This window comes from Capsicum annuum, chromosome 2 (genome assembly GCF_002878395.1).
Source record: "Capsicum annuum cultivar UCD-10X-F1 chromosome 2, UCD10Xv1.1, whole genome shotgun sequence".
NCBI lineage: Eukaryota > Viridiplantae > Streptophyta > Magnoliopsida > Solanales > Solanaceae > Capsicum > Capsicum annuum.
The window spans coordinates 68,755,118-68,769,844 of NC_061112.1; positions in this window are offsets into that span (position 1 = coordinate 68,755,118).

Below are 14,727 nucleotides of genomic sequence, written 5' to 3' on the forward strand. Positions count from 1 at the left end.
AATTATCTCCAATGATGTAAGCCTCAATACCAATGCTAATATGAAGGCAGACACCAATACCGATCCAGCCCATTCCAACCCATAGCAGTACCACAAAGCCTTTTTAATCAAAAGAGTAAGAATATTTGATTGGGACATGTCCCCAACCATAGCCAAAACCAACATCCATAAATAAATCAGAAAGTCTAAAAATATCCATAACATAAAATGGAGCCCTCTGAAAAGATAAAATCTCACCACTTCAATCCAATAGCTATCCCCGAGTCAATCACTATGTAGAAAAAGTAGAACGGTAGGTTCCTGCATAGCATGGGTATATAGCCACCCAAAGATGGGTTAGCAAGTGATCGTTAGCATGACCTCAGGATAAGGATAAAATAATACCATTTATAAACCCAAGTAAAACCATATTTATGCACACAACCATATATATATATATATCTATATATAACCATGCCAGGAAAGGGTATTGGGTTTAGCATGCCATTAAAACTTTTATCTGGGTTGTGAAGCTTTTCTGTCCTAAACTACCTAGGGGCTATATGGGTTCATTTTCCCTACTTAAAGGGCCCCAGTGCGTGAAGTCGTACGACTAGGGCAGAAAACCTGGGATGACTAGTACATCTCCCAAAATATAGTGTGACATTATGTACACTATTAGTTGGACAAAACCTCACCTCGACAAATATGAGTTTCCAGTTTAGATCCCCCCAAGACCACCACCTTCCACAAATTTGCTTTGCCTTTCTTCTTTAAGCCTAATTAAAACTATTTTCCATCCAAACTATTATTTTATTATTATTAACCAAGGCTATTAGTAGTGGTACCATGATACGAACAATAACTTGCAAATATTATCTTTAGCCAAGCCTTAGGGGATTTAATGATCCCACATGATTTCTAATTTACCAAAACCATGGCCACTATGGCCTTTACAATCCATTTAGAACCATTTAAACTATTCACACCATTTAGGATTCCATTATCAAGTTTAAACCAAGCATAAGTTACATAGAAAAACCAATATTATAATAAAAACATTGTTTAAGGGCATTTTATCAAACACATTGGGGGCATAGTATTTCCAAAACCAAAGTACATTACCAAATAACCATACCCATGCAACCAATTATCCAAAACCACCATTATTCATATAAAAGCATAATTAAAACCATAACCAAGCAGTTAGTACTGAAAACCCCCAAAACATATTGGAAAAACCAAATTCATACAACATTCAAATCATAAAAACATTGTATAAAACCATGGCTTTAGTTGGAACTAACAATGAGAGAGGAAAACATGCCTTAATTTACAAAGTAGATGGAGAAAAACCACCACCAAGATCCCTAAATTAGTCCTCTACATAAAACCATAGCTTTCTTTCCCAAAAGCTCTTAAGAGAATTATAGAGTGTTTAGGAAGAGTTTCTAACTGTTAATGAATTCAATAATAGGGTAAATAACCTCTTAATAGGAATATAAGTTGTGGGACTTTATTCGGATAGGTGGGGAAATGTCTAGATTGCCCCCACTTAAGTTTCACAAAAATCCCATCACAGGGATATGACTGACCCTTACGAGTCGTATCCTCCCTGTACGAGTAGTACCCACCATTTGTACCCTTGACCTTCCCTATGGACCCAACACAATCCAAGGTAAACTCAAGTATTATCCAAATATACAATCCATAATCTTCACAGTATCCCTGGCAGAATTAAATCCTAAGAGGATTGAATACTGTCCATAATACGAGTCCTGGGTATGACATATACCCTGGTTTACAACTTACGGTAATCCACTCATGATAAGATCCAACCTATGTTACCAAGTCTAAGATTATGAGAAGAAACCTTACACTCTATATCTGACTATATGACTCATACCATACAACTTGTGCCCATTCAAGTGACCAAACTTTATCCCATCAACCAACACTAATCAGCATATGATTGGACCATACCATTTGTAACCCAACATACAACTCGTACCCATAAGTCGTATTGGGCCCAAAGACTAGAATTCCAGGAAATTTTCTAATGCCCAGAAACTACGGTGTTTCATTATTTTACTCAAGTCCAAGGTAAGTCACTTACGCTTAGCATGCATTACTTAAAAGTTATCATGTATATACAAATATTGTTTTAATTATGCATTCACACCTACATACTCAGTTGATTCAAGAAGTACTAACCTATATATATCTCTATGTGCTATATTACTTATAATATAGGTTATGGTGCTCGTTTCCAATAACACAATTGATCACGGGCATCATCTCCTACATCCTGACTGTTGGTGAGTCCTCATAGTCTGAGGACCCAATTTATTAGACTCATGTTTATGGTTGAAAGTTATTTTAGATCTTTGATTTCCACTTATGTTTGAGTCAGCTTGGGGTCTGTCCTAGTGGCTTTCTAGTTAGTAGTGGAGACTTGCCAGACTATGTATGTTTTAAGTTCAAGAAGCTTGCTTAATGTTTCCAAAGTTAAAGATTTACATTATGATGTATATTTGTTAACTTTAGTTTATACACATATTAATTCACTCTTTAAGAGAGTTTCAAGTTGAATAGATAATATGGTTTAGATTGGGATTATTCATAGTCTTAAGCATTATGTGGCATCTAGGGGGTATTCTTGGGGCGTTAAAAACTTGGTATCAAAGCCAAAGGTTTGAAGAGTCCTAGGGAGTCACACAAGCTGCATTACGTAGAGTCTTAATCATAAATGTGAAGCGCACCATATTAATGATCAGAAGTCTATGAAATAAGTTAGGAATCATTATTTCATTCATGATCCATCTTGCTTAAAGTTGTCTCTATCTGCCTTAACTCATGCTTTTATGTGACCAAATATGCCTCCTTACCAAGCCGATGCATGCAGAAATAGTGATCAACCATCCCTGCACACCGACCTTCTGAATGAAAATATGTCTCATGCTGAATTTTGGGCTGCCTTTCAAGCATTGTCTTAAGATGTGAATGCTAATGTTAATTAAAACCAACAACCAGCCATCCCACTTTAGAAAAATGGTAACTTAGCTCCAGCCAGAGTTCGGGACTTTATGACGCTGAATTCACCTAAGTTTCTCAGGTCAAAGATGGATGAATATTCTTTATTCTTTATTGATGAGGTAAGAAAGATTACTTAGATCATGGATGTTACTGAAGAGGAGAGTTTAGATCTGGCATCCTATAGGCTGAAAGATGTTGCTTATGATTGGGTCACTATATGGAAGGATGGTAGGGGTGAGAATGTAGCTTCTACGAGTTGGTAGGTGTTTTAAAATACTTTTCTAGAAAGGTTCTTTCCTCGTGACATGAGGGAGGATAAAGTGAAAGAGTTCATGAACCTGAGGTTGGGATCTATGTCAGTGAAGGAGTACTACCTTTAGTTCACTCAGTTAGAAAATATGCCCTAGAGTTTTTATCTGACTCTAGAGCTCGTATGAGTTGGTTTGTTACTGGGTACCTGATTTAGTAGTTAAGGAGTGTAGGATTTTTATGTTGATTGGGGATATGGATATTGCATGGTTGATGACTCATACGCAATAGATTGAGCAAAAAATTTTAAATAAAGGAAGAAGGGAAACAAAAGAGATAGGACTGGATAGTTTGAGTATAGTCAGCCAAGGTCTGGAGGAGGAAGCCATTCACAGTTTCATGGGTATTTAACAGTGCGTGCTTTATCTTCAGCCAGTTTTCTTGCACCTAGGACCAAGCAAAAGAAGTGGGGTAGGACTTCAAATTCCATGTCTTAGAAAAGTATAGTTGGGAGGCCCAATTACCTGAAATGTGCAAAGTATTATAGGACCCATCCTGGTGAGTGTTTGATGGGCAAAAGAGGTTGCTATGGTTATGGCATATTGGGCCACAGGATTAAAGAGTGTCTGTATGCTAATTAGGTATGTAGATATGCTTATACTCAGACTCAGGCTACTAATACAATATCTCAGCCAGGCCGCCTAGTTTCTCCATAGGGTGCATCATCCAGTACTAGTGGCGGTCAACACCAAAATCAATTTTATGCTTTACCATCCTGTCAGGAATAGGAGAGTTCTCCAGATGTTGACACTGTTATACTTTATGTCTTTTACCTTAATGTGTATGTGTTGTTATACCCGAGATCAAATCTCTCTTATGTGACTCCATTGATTACTATAAATTTTGGGATAGGTCCTGAAAATATCTCTAAGTCCTCCTCAGTTTCAACCCAGTAGGTGAATCGGTTGTTGTTGGGTGAGTCTACTGCAAGTGTCATATTACCATCCTTCATAAGATCATACTAGCAGAATTAATAGAGTTAGATATAGTAGATTTTGATGTAATTCTAGGCATGGATTGGCTCCATACATGCTATGTATTAATAGATTATTGCACCCATATGGTAAAGTTTTAATTTCCTAGTGAGATAATTTTGAGTAGTAGGGTAGTTCCGTGTCTCCTAAAGCTCACTTCATCTCTTAACTTAATGCCAGAAAGTTAATAACAAAAGGGTGCATCTATTATTAGTTTGAGTCAAAGATACCAAGTCTGAGGCCTGATAGTTCAATCAGTTAGTGTAGTCAATGAGGTTCTAGAGGTTTTCTCCAAAGATCTGCCAGGGGCACCCCCAAAAAGAGAAATAGAGTATGATATTGATCTTCTTCCTCATACTTAACCCATTTCTATCCTTCAATATCGCTTGGATTTGGCTAAATATAAATAGTTAAAGGAGCAACTTAAGGACCTCTTAGATAAAGGTTTTATCAGACCAGTGTTTCTCCATGGGGTGCTCCAGTCCTTTTTTTATGCAAGAAAGAGGGCACTCTCAGAATGTATATATATTATAGACAACTAAACAAGGTTACTATCCTAGACGAATCATATTTGAATGCTTTCAAGGGGGAGATATTGTAATACTTTGTGTTTAAAAGCTACTGTACAATATACGACTTATCTTCTTAAGCTATATAAACAACATACAAGTCGTATGTTGCAGTCGTACCTATGGCAGTGTGAAATAGTTGAAGTCTATTATAGCTACCAGATGATCCTAGAAGCCATCAAGACATGGTACGAGTCGTATGAAGTTGAATCGTAAGGGCACCAACCAAGGTTCTCTAAGCTTCTATCTAAGTTAAGAGTGAGGGACTACAAGTCGTATTGAAAGGTTACTAGTCGTAGGTTAGACTTGTATATTGACTAGTGTATAAAGTCTTTGATCCTGCCAAGCTTATGAGTCATAAGGCTAACTTGTACATTCACTATACGAGTCGTATGGTTGAATCGTGAATACTGGCGATCAACTTTGTAGTGTTCAGTTAAAGGGCATTTGGTCTTTTCCCCTCTATTAACTACCAACCAATGACTTATAGCATAAAAAAGAGACTTATTTTCCACCACTTTCAATTAATTAACAACACTTTTCTTCCTCCCATCTTTAAGATCATCAAGATTAGGTCTTCTCTCAGTAAGTCATCTTTCAAGTCTCAAAGTTCAAGCTCGTTTCAGAAGTCGAATAATTACAGGTATGTGGGGTTTGTGAAAAAGTTTATTCTTTCATCTTTGTGCCCAAAAAGTATAGTTTATAGAATGAATTTACTTGTTTTGAATTAGGGTTTATACCCAAATAACCATATTCTTGAAGTATGACATTACCATGTGATAGAAAGCTTTAAGTGAATCAAGGTTTACATATATTCAAGTCTTGACTTGTAAGATTTATAATGTGATTTGAAATTCATTATCTTGATTGGGATGTTGTTGAAAAATTTCAAGGTTATTATTGTGTATAATGTTTGTTATGAATTTCTATGAAATAAAGCATGAACTCCAAGTCCATAGTACAAGTACTAAGTTTACAAGAAGTTTATGCTCTTAAGATCAATTGATATGTTCTACAACATGATTTAAAGAAAAGCTTGATATTTTGATCTAAAGATAAGACATAAAATACACAAGTGCTCATATTGATGATGATTTAAAGTAAAGAAAAACATAACTGGTTTTCAGACTATAAACCCTTATGTTTTTAAAAGTTGGATTTCTTAAGTATAAGAGCATATATATAAACTTGAGTAGTATTAAGAAATGAGAAGGGAATGCATATGAGCATATCCTAAATTTATAGAAACTACAAGCCACCGTAGGTTAAGCTTTTTCCTAATATGGATTAAGTATAGTGATCACTTAAGTTAAGGTTCTATTCCAATGGCAAGGGTATAACAACTTTCCCCAATGTCAGTAAGATGTTGTACTCCATGGTAACTCACATAGTTTATGTTGGTTAGAAGAATCTCCCATAAGAAAGAAATAAAAGTAAATATTTTAGAAACTGAATGTTGCTACTCAGTAAACTTATTCATGTGCTTTATTATCCAAGTTTTATAATATTGCAGTCTTTATTTTACTCAAGTCCAAGGTGAGTCACTTACCCTTTGAATGCATTACTTTAAAGTTTTCATGTATATACAACTCCTGTTTTAATTATGCAATCACCCCTACAAACTTAGTACATTCTAGAAGTACTAACCCATATATATGTCTATATGCTACATTGTCTTATAATGTAAGTTTTGATGCTCATTTCCAGCATAACCATTGATCACGGGCATTATTCCATGATTCTCGAATATTGGTGAGTCCTCATAGTCCGAGGACCCAGTTTATTAGACTTAAGTTTATGGTCGAAAGTTAATTAGATCTTTGATTTCCACTTATGTTTGAGTCAGCTGGGGTCTGTCGTAATGGTTTTTCTAGTTAGAAGTAGAGGCTTGTCAGACTGTTTATGTTTTAAGTTCAAGAAACTTGTTTAAGGTTACCGAAGTTAAAGATTTACATTACGATATGGATTTTTTACCTTCAGTTTCTACACATGTAAGTTTACTTTTCATGAGAGTTTCAAGCTGAATAGCTATTATAGGTTAGCTTGGAACTATTCGTTGTCTTAAGTACTGTGTGGCATCCAGGGGGTATTCCCAGAGCATTATATGACTGGTATCTCAAGCCCACCATGGACCAGAGACAACCCTCTTATCCTAACATCCAGTATATAATATACTAACAGCGGAAGATAGCCAGACAGTAATATAAAAGATAAGATAACCAAAAGGGACACTAAGAGTCCAAAGCAAACAACCAGCCCCATTTGTCCACACAAGCCTCTAAAATTAAATATCCAAAATAAGTTGGGACATGCCCCCGAATATATCCAAAAAGGAATCCAAGAGGATAGTCTAAGACATAAAGAATAATAGGACAATCAAAATATAGGCCTTCCGAAGAATGGAAGCTTACCACTTCAAATATGACCAACAGACGAACTAGAACCACCTAACTCTACACAAGTTAATTAAAAAACCACTAGAACCCTACATCACAAAATGATATAACATTTGGGGATAATTAGTGGGATGAGCACTAGAATGTAACTCGGAATAGGGATAAAATAATGCCATGTACAAATCAGTCCAAAAACATATGCATGCATTCATATACATGTACATAAAATGTCGGGATAGGGAGCAAGGTTTATGCATGAGATTTAAAAGTATTAACTTGTACTATGTAGCTCTAACCATCCTAACGCACCCACGGGCTATATGGGTTTAGATTTCCCTACTGAAAGAGCCCTAGCGTGTTAGCCGCACGAATAAAGAAAATTTAAGAAAGGACCAGGGAATCCACGACCCCAGCTGTTTCAAAAATATATAAAGTGTGAACTATGTTCATGGTCATGAAGACCCCCACGTCGGAAAATGTGGTTTCCAGTATCAGTCTCCCCGGATCCTCCACCTTCTATGGTGATCTATGCAACCCCCTTTAAGCCTAAATTAAAAAATTTACATAAATTCCCATCCCTTAACCAAAGAGTCTTTCAATTAGGCATTTACCGTTGGTATCGTCATACCAAATAAATTTTAAGATTGCAAGCCAAATCCATTATGCCATTCCAAAATCAATTAGCCAAATTGACTCCAAAGTTTCCAATTTGAAATAAATCCATGGCCACCAAGGCCTTCCAAAACCGTTTTATGTTCCATTAACCTTTTATGCAAAGTAAGGTTCCAAAAGTGAGTTAAATTATGCATATACTCATGTTTCAAACCAATTTCACAAGTTGGATTGAGGTTAAGCCCAATTCCAAACCATTAAACCATAAAATATAGGGGAAATCGATTTTTCCTATTTCAATTCTCATACCCATGTATTTATATAGTTAAAAACCATGAGAATAAAGCATAGAAAATCAATTCGAAACCATAAAAAATTAATTCAAGTATTAGCTATTCCAAATCTCTCAACCCATATTCAAAAACCAAAAATTTAACCAAATGGATAATAATTAAATACATGTTTTTATAGAAAATTAATTTAGGGAAGAGAAACATACCTAAAACACCAAAGAAATTGGAACGGAACCCAGAGATTGGAGCTTGGATGATTAATCCCTTGATATTCTAGCTTGTTCTTGATTTGGGATTTAGAGAGGAGACAATAGTGTTTTGAATTATATAATTGAAAATAATAGGAAATTTTATGTTTTTAAGTCGTGGCCGAGGAGTGTTTTGGTGAGGAAAAGACCAAAATATCCCTAAAGAAATAAAAAAAAAGTCATAGAAATTCTTCAGTTGATGACTTAGGTTGACAATTCATCACCCTAATCGTCAATATCTAGCTGGATTTTACCATATAATGGTTAAGGCTGATGACTTGAGTTGACAGCTTGTTACCTAGCTGACAGCTCGTCAACTTAGTCATCACTTTTCAATAGACAGACACTCCCAAGTAAAATGAGCATAAATTTATACTCTGATATCGGATTAAGGTAAAATTGGAGGTGTTCAAAAAAAGACTCAAAGATCTTTCATTTGGTATATATTAAGAAACCTAACTCATTATATCTTGAGACTAATAGTCATTGTAAGTTGAACCAAGTTGAAACATTCACTAAAACTCAATCGATAGAAAAGTTCTCAACTCATCTTTGAGTTAGGAGGTTTATATGATCCCAACTCATCCCCAAAGATGTTTCCACACTATATAATTTATCATCACACTTATATTAACATAGATTCATTGGGTTCAGGTTTATAAATATAGGAATAACGGATCTAAATTCTAGCCCAAAAATGTGAGGTGTTACAATTACCCTTCACTTTTAAATTCTCCTTCTTAACATAATCACTAATAGTAGATTTAATAATTTCTCATATTACAGAATCGGTAACTAAGTCTTCACCAAGTATCTGCGGTAGAAACTAGAAACTCCCTAGGAACCTTAGATGTTTCCCCTCTATCCCTACGAAAGCCTGGAATAGGTTGCGCTACTTTTGCTAAATTTTTTAAAACTTTTTCATACGTTATTCCTGTGTCCTCCTCTTTTACATCTACTCTCACTTGTATCGTTTTATCATCTTTGTATTCAACAATTATTTTTGCAGTAATAGATGTTTCTAGCTCTAATTTAAAAACAGCTACTGGTTTCACTAAAGGTCTTAAGCATGCTTGACAGCTAGAAAAAATAGAGAGTGGTTTAGTTTCAATGATCCCTAATATGTAACTATTGTTGTTGCTAGGTAAGTTGTTATATTTTTGGGGATAGTGATGAGGGTAGTATGTCGAAGGTACATTAAACATTCTATCACCTTAAACTTCAATGATATAGCTTTTCTATGTTTTAAATTATTGCTTGACAATTATCATATCTCTGAATGAGACAGTGCTCCAAATAATGAAGCCACAATAGTTAACAATATCCCACAATGCCATAAGGAATGACAATGAAATTTTACTTGTCAATGATTTCATTCCCTAGTGGAGTACTTACTATGAGTGCATTACAGATCAACATCTTGTGTTTTTCTAAATTCATCAAGATTTCATTTAAATAACTCTGTCGAGCGATTTGATTGAGTTTTGAAAAATTCCATTTTTTGTATTGTTTTCTGCCAAGTTTATACAAATTTATAGAGATTATAGATTTTGAAACTAGTACCTTCTATGTGATTTTATTACCAAGTATGTAGAGGTTTTTCCAGAATTGTCTCTTTGCTAATATTAAGGATACTATGCTTTGTTCACAGTTTTCATGTTCACATGAAAAAATTATTTCTCCCTCTGCCTTTGTAAGATTTTTGCATGAAATGTGAAGCAAAAGATCCACATGAACCTTGTTAATTTACTGTTGTCGCTACTATTATCACTAAATAGGATCACTACAAGCATGTCAAATGCCCTTCTTTTGTACCACTTAAATTAACTATCTTGATACCAGAAACACAAATGATAAAATATATCTTAAGTATAATAAAAAATGAGATTTTCTATCATTTATGTCCGTATATAGCTCCAAGAAATGCCAACTGAAATCATAAATCAATTTCAATAGATACTGAAATCATAACTCAATTTCATGTTTAAAGTTGTAAGCCAAACAGTAATAGCTTTATGATTGAAACACCCCAAATTTTGGCCCTTGAAAAGTTTTTGAGTTCTGAGTTTTCTGCCCTGGCAACGACCTACCTGACGAGTCATAATATATCTTTATAGGTCATAGAACCAAGTCGTAATAAGCCCAGAAGGATTTGCCAAAGTCACTGCTTTGATATTGACTAGACTTAACGAGTTGTATGGACTTCTAACGAGTTATAAGGAGGATATTTCGTAATGCATCTAGTGTTAACCCAATTGGGTACTGCTTTGACTACGACTTGGACCTTACGAGTTGTAGGGTCACATGATGAGTTGGTTGACTGAGTCATAAGGACAATAGTAGGTGGAGGTCCTGGAGACTGTTTTGGTTATGACTCGTGGTGACGAGTCGTAAGGTATGGTTATGAGTCGATGGGTGACTCGTAGCCAAGGGCGACACTTTTTTAGTTTTTAAGTTGAGGGCATTTTGGATATTTCCTAATTTAACCCTTTTGACCCTCACTCCTTAAAACCATCTTTGGGATTTCATTATCACATTATTCCCAATCAAACACTCCCAAATTTTCTCTCAAACTCTCCCTTTAAGTCAAGGCAAAGGTTTCAAAGAAAGTGATTATTTAAGGTTCTAAAGGTGCTATCTCCTCTAAATTTCATGGTATTCAAGATATGTTACTCTTCCCTCATTATTAATTTGTTAAAAGCACATGTTTTAAAGTAGTATTCATGAGATATTCATATTGGTTTTATAACAAGGGCCGAGGGTTTGAATTCTTGTTGTTGAAAAATGTTTTCCCATGGTTTATATATGATTAATCATGTTTTAAATATAATCTTGAACTTACGGGTGCATGAGAATGGTGATTAAACTAAGGGGTTATGGTTAACCCTCAATTTGATAATTTTACCTTGATTATGGTTTTGCAAATTTTATACCCTTAACATGTTTGTGAAGTTGTCAATGAATAGTTTTTATCACTTAGTTTGGTTTACCCACTTGTAATAATTCATTGGCATAAAAATGATAATGAATTATTCATGTTTTCCTTGAAAGCCTTTGGTGGCCATGTATTAATGGTGGAATTGGAACCTTGTGGGTTCGGTTGATTAAATGGGTCTAAGTCCCGAATGATTGATTATTTGAATATCTTTTGACCTACGAGTTCGAGTCCTAATTAGTTGAGTAGATAACATGGCATGATGATATTAGCTTACAAGCGAGGTTGGTATGATGATACCAATGGGATGCTTTGGTGTATAATTGGTTTAATGAAAATGGGAATATGTGTTAAACATTTTGATTATGCTTAAAAGAGGGTTGTGTAGCTAACTGTGGAAAGTACAGGTCCTGAGGGGACCAATACTGGAAACTGTACTAGCCGGTGCGGGGGTTATTATGGCTTAAGGGTTCGAGTCCCCTTGATAAGATCAAGTGGTTTGAGTCCACCTTATTGTTATCATTAAGATTGGAGGGTTCGCATCCCCCATATCACATTTCATAATCGGGTTCTTACGCCACCTTAGTATATGATTGGAGAATTTGTGTCCCCTATGTATATATGTATGATCTTTCTTTGGTTCGTACAACTATATGCACTAGGTCCTGACCAGGAGGCGAGAACTTGGGCCCATACAAACCATGGGTACTATTATTATGATTGTTAAACTACATTGCCCAGGTTAAGATTTTCAAACGTTTATGTTAATCCTTGTTCCCTATCTCATTATGTTATATAATATATATGTATGTGCATTTGGTTATATGAATTGGATTTTGAATAATGCTAAATTGTGATCATGGTATTATGTTATCTTTATCTCTGAGTATCATGCTAGCGTTCACCCCGCTAACCATCTTCAAATGCTTTATCGCCACGTGATGTAGGAATTGGCCATACTTCTACTTCTCATGCTCAGTGATTCAGATCCGAGTTCAATTTGTGAGTTGACATTGAAGGGGTGAGCTTTCATATATTAGAAGTCTACATTTCATGTTTTGGTCTCCTAGGTCAAATTGTTTAGATGTGTTTTGGCTATAGTTGGGGGCATGTCCTAACACCTTATTGGTATTTAGTTTTGATACTTTATTTAGAAGGGTTTGTTGGATTACTATAGATTTGGGTGATATTGGTCGATTGTTGGTTATTAATTGTAGAAGTATCTTTTATTTTTTGAATTTATCTTGTTATATATTTGAAATTCATCCGACAGGGGTGATATTATGGTGGTTGGTTAGGTTCAAGGGGGTGATCTCCGATCCCCGACGGACTTGAGATACCCATCTTGGCCAAACCCTGATTCGGGTCGTGACAATGATACTTCAATATATTGGCCTCAAGAACTACTGATTCTATTCTAAATTGCTATCGATGGCCTAGATTCTACCAACTGCAACTTTAATGTGGTATTATCAAATTTTTTATCGAATCAAAGTTTAATTTACCGATTACCAAATTACTAAATTAAAGTTTAATGATATGATCTTTGGTATCTACTTTCATTTACCGATTATCGATTTATCAAGTTTGAATCATAAAAATACCGAATCGAATATTAAAAGTCCACCCCTGGTGGTAGGTAGGCATTGTTTTAGCCTTATATTTTTTTGTTAACGGGTGATATTCCATAGCCATCATAAAAGGCAATTCAATAGGAATGTTGGTGTTGTCTGTTTGTAGTTATTATGATTTCTTGTTATCCATTTGTTCCATAAATAGAATCGGAAAATATTATCCCATTGGAGTGGCCCAATAAACCCATGGTGGCCCAAGTTTTTAAGGTATCTAGCCAATTTTTATTATTATTCTTAAGTTTATTATATAAGTCTTCAAAGTCTCTTTTAAAAAATATTGGCTTTTTTTGCAGTAGAGGAGGACTTGGTTAGATTTTTTAGGTCTACCGTTGTGTTAGCCACTCGCGTCTATATTGATGCCTATGGAATTAAGGTAGTAACACACTGGAAGACTAGGTCATCATGTTTCACACTGCAGAAGAAGAATAAATTATAATATAGCCCTAAAGCTAACTTAGCTAAAATGGATGACATTATTGCAGTTGTCATTTTTCAAGTGAATATTGTAACACATGAAAAACAATAGATGGTAGAGTTTGAGAATATTCAACACATCTACGTAAATTGAGAAGTATTTATCTCCTTTACACCAATAGAGGATGACAATGAAGTGGTCAACCTTGGAGATTCAAGAACTACTAAAGTCTTGGTAAGGATAAAGTCTCCTAAAATTAAATTCGAAAAAAATATTATCCCTCGTGGATATGCTATATGTTCCTACAATGCGGACAAACCTGATTTTCTGTAGCTTTGCTAAAAAAAGCTGGAGTGAAGGTATCATTTGATCAATCTAATAAGATGATCTTGACAAAAAATAATGTATTGTGGGAAAAGGCTATTGTAATCAGGGACTTCTTGTACTCAGTGTTTTTAATGTCATTGAGGAAAAAACATCTTCTTTTTTTTATATGATTGAGTCTATTTCTTCATGGCATGATAGATTAGGACATATTAATTTCTCATATATAAATAATATGCAATTGCTTGATTTAATAATTGGTTTAGACTCAAATAATTTTAACAAGTGTGAAATATGTGTTGAAGATAAAATTACTAGAATGTCGTGTTTTTTAGTTAATAGGAAAACTGAATTATTGTCTTTAATTCACACAGATTTAAGTGATTTAAAACAAACTATGACTAGAGTGGAAACAGATATTATGTGACTTTTATTATTGATTTTTCTAGATTTACTAAGTTGTATTTACTTAGAAATAAAGATGATGCATTTAATGATTTTATTTTTTATAAAATTGAAGTTAAAAATTAGCTAGGTAGAAAAATCAAGAGAATTTATTTGGTAGAGGTGGAAAATATGTATTTTTAAATATTTTTTTGTAAAAAAAGTAAAAATTATTTATGAATTAACTCCACCTTATTCACCTCAATCTAATAGAGTAGTTGAAAGAAAAAAAATAGAACCTTAAAAGAAATGATGAAGTTCATATTAATAAGCTCTAATGCACCGGATAATCTGTGGGTTGAAGCTATCTTATCTGCATATCACATACAAAATATAGTTTCACATAAAAGAACTGATAGAACCTCTTATGAATTGTGGAAAAGTTATAAGTCAAATTTTAATTATTTAAAAGTATAGGGGTGCCTTGCTAAAGTTCTTTTACCTGAATCTAAAAAAGGAAAAATAGGTTCGAAAATTGTTGATTGCATGTTTATTGAATATTTTGAACATAGTGTTGCTTACAAATTTCTTATTTTGAAAAGTAATATGCTTGATTTCA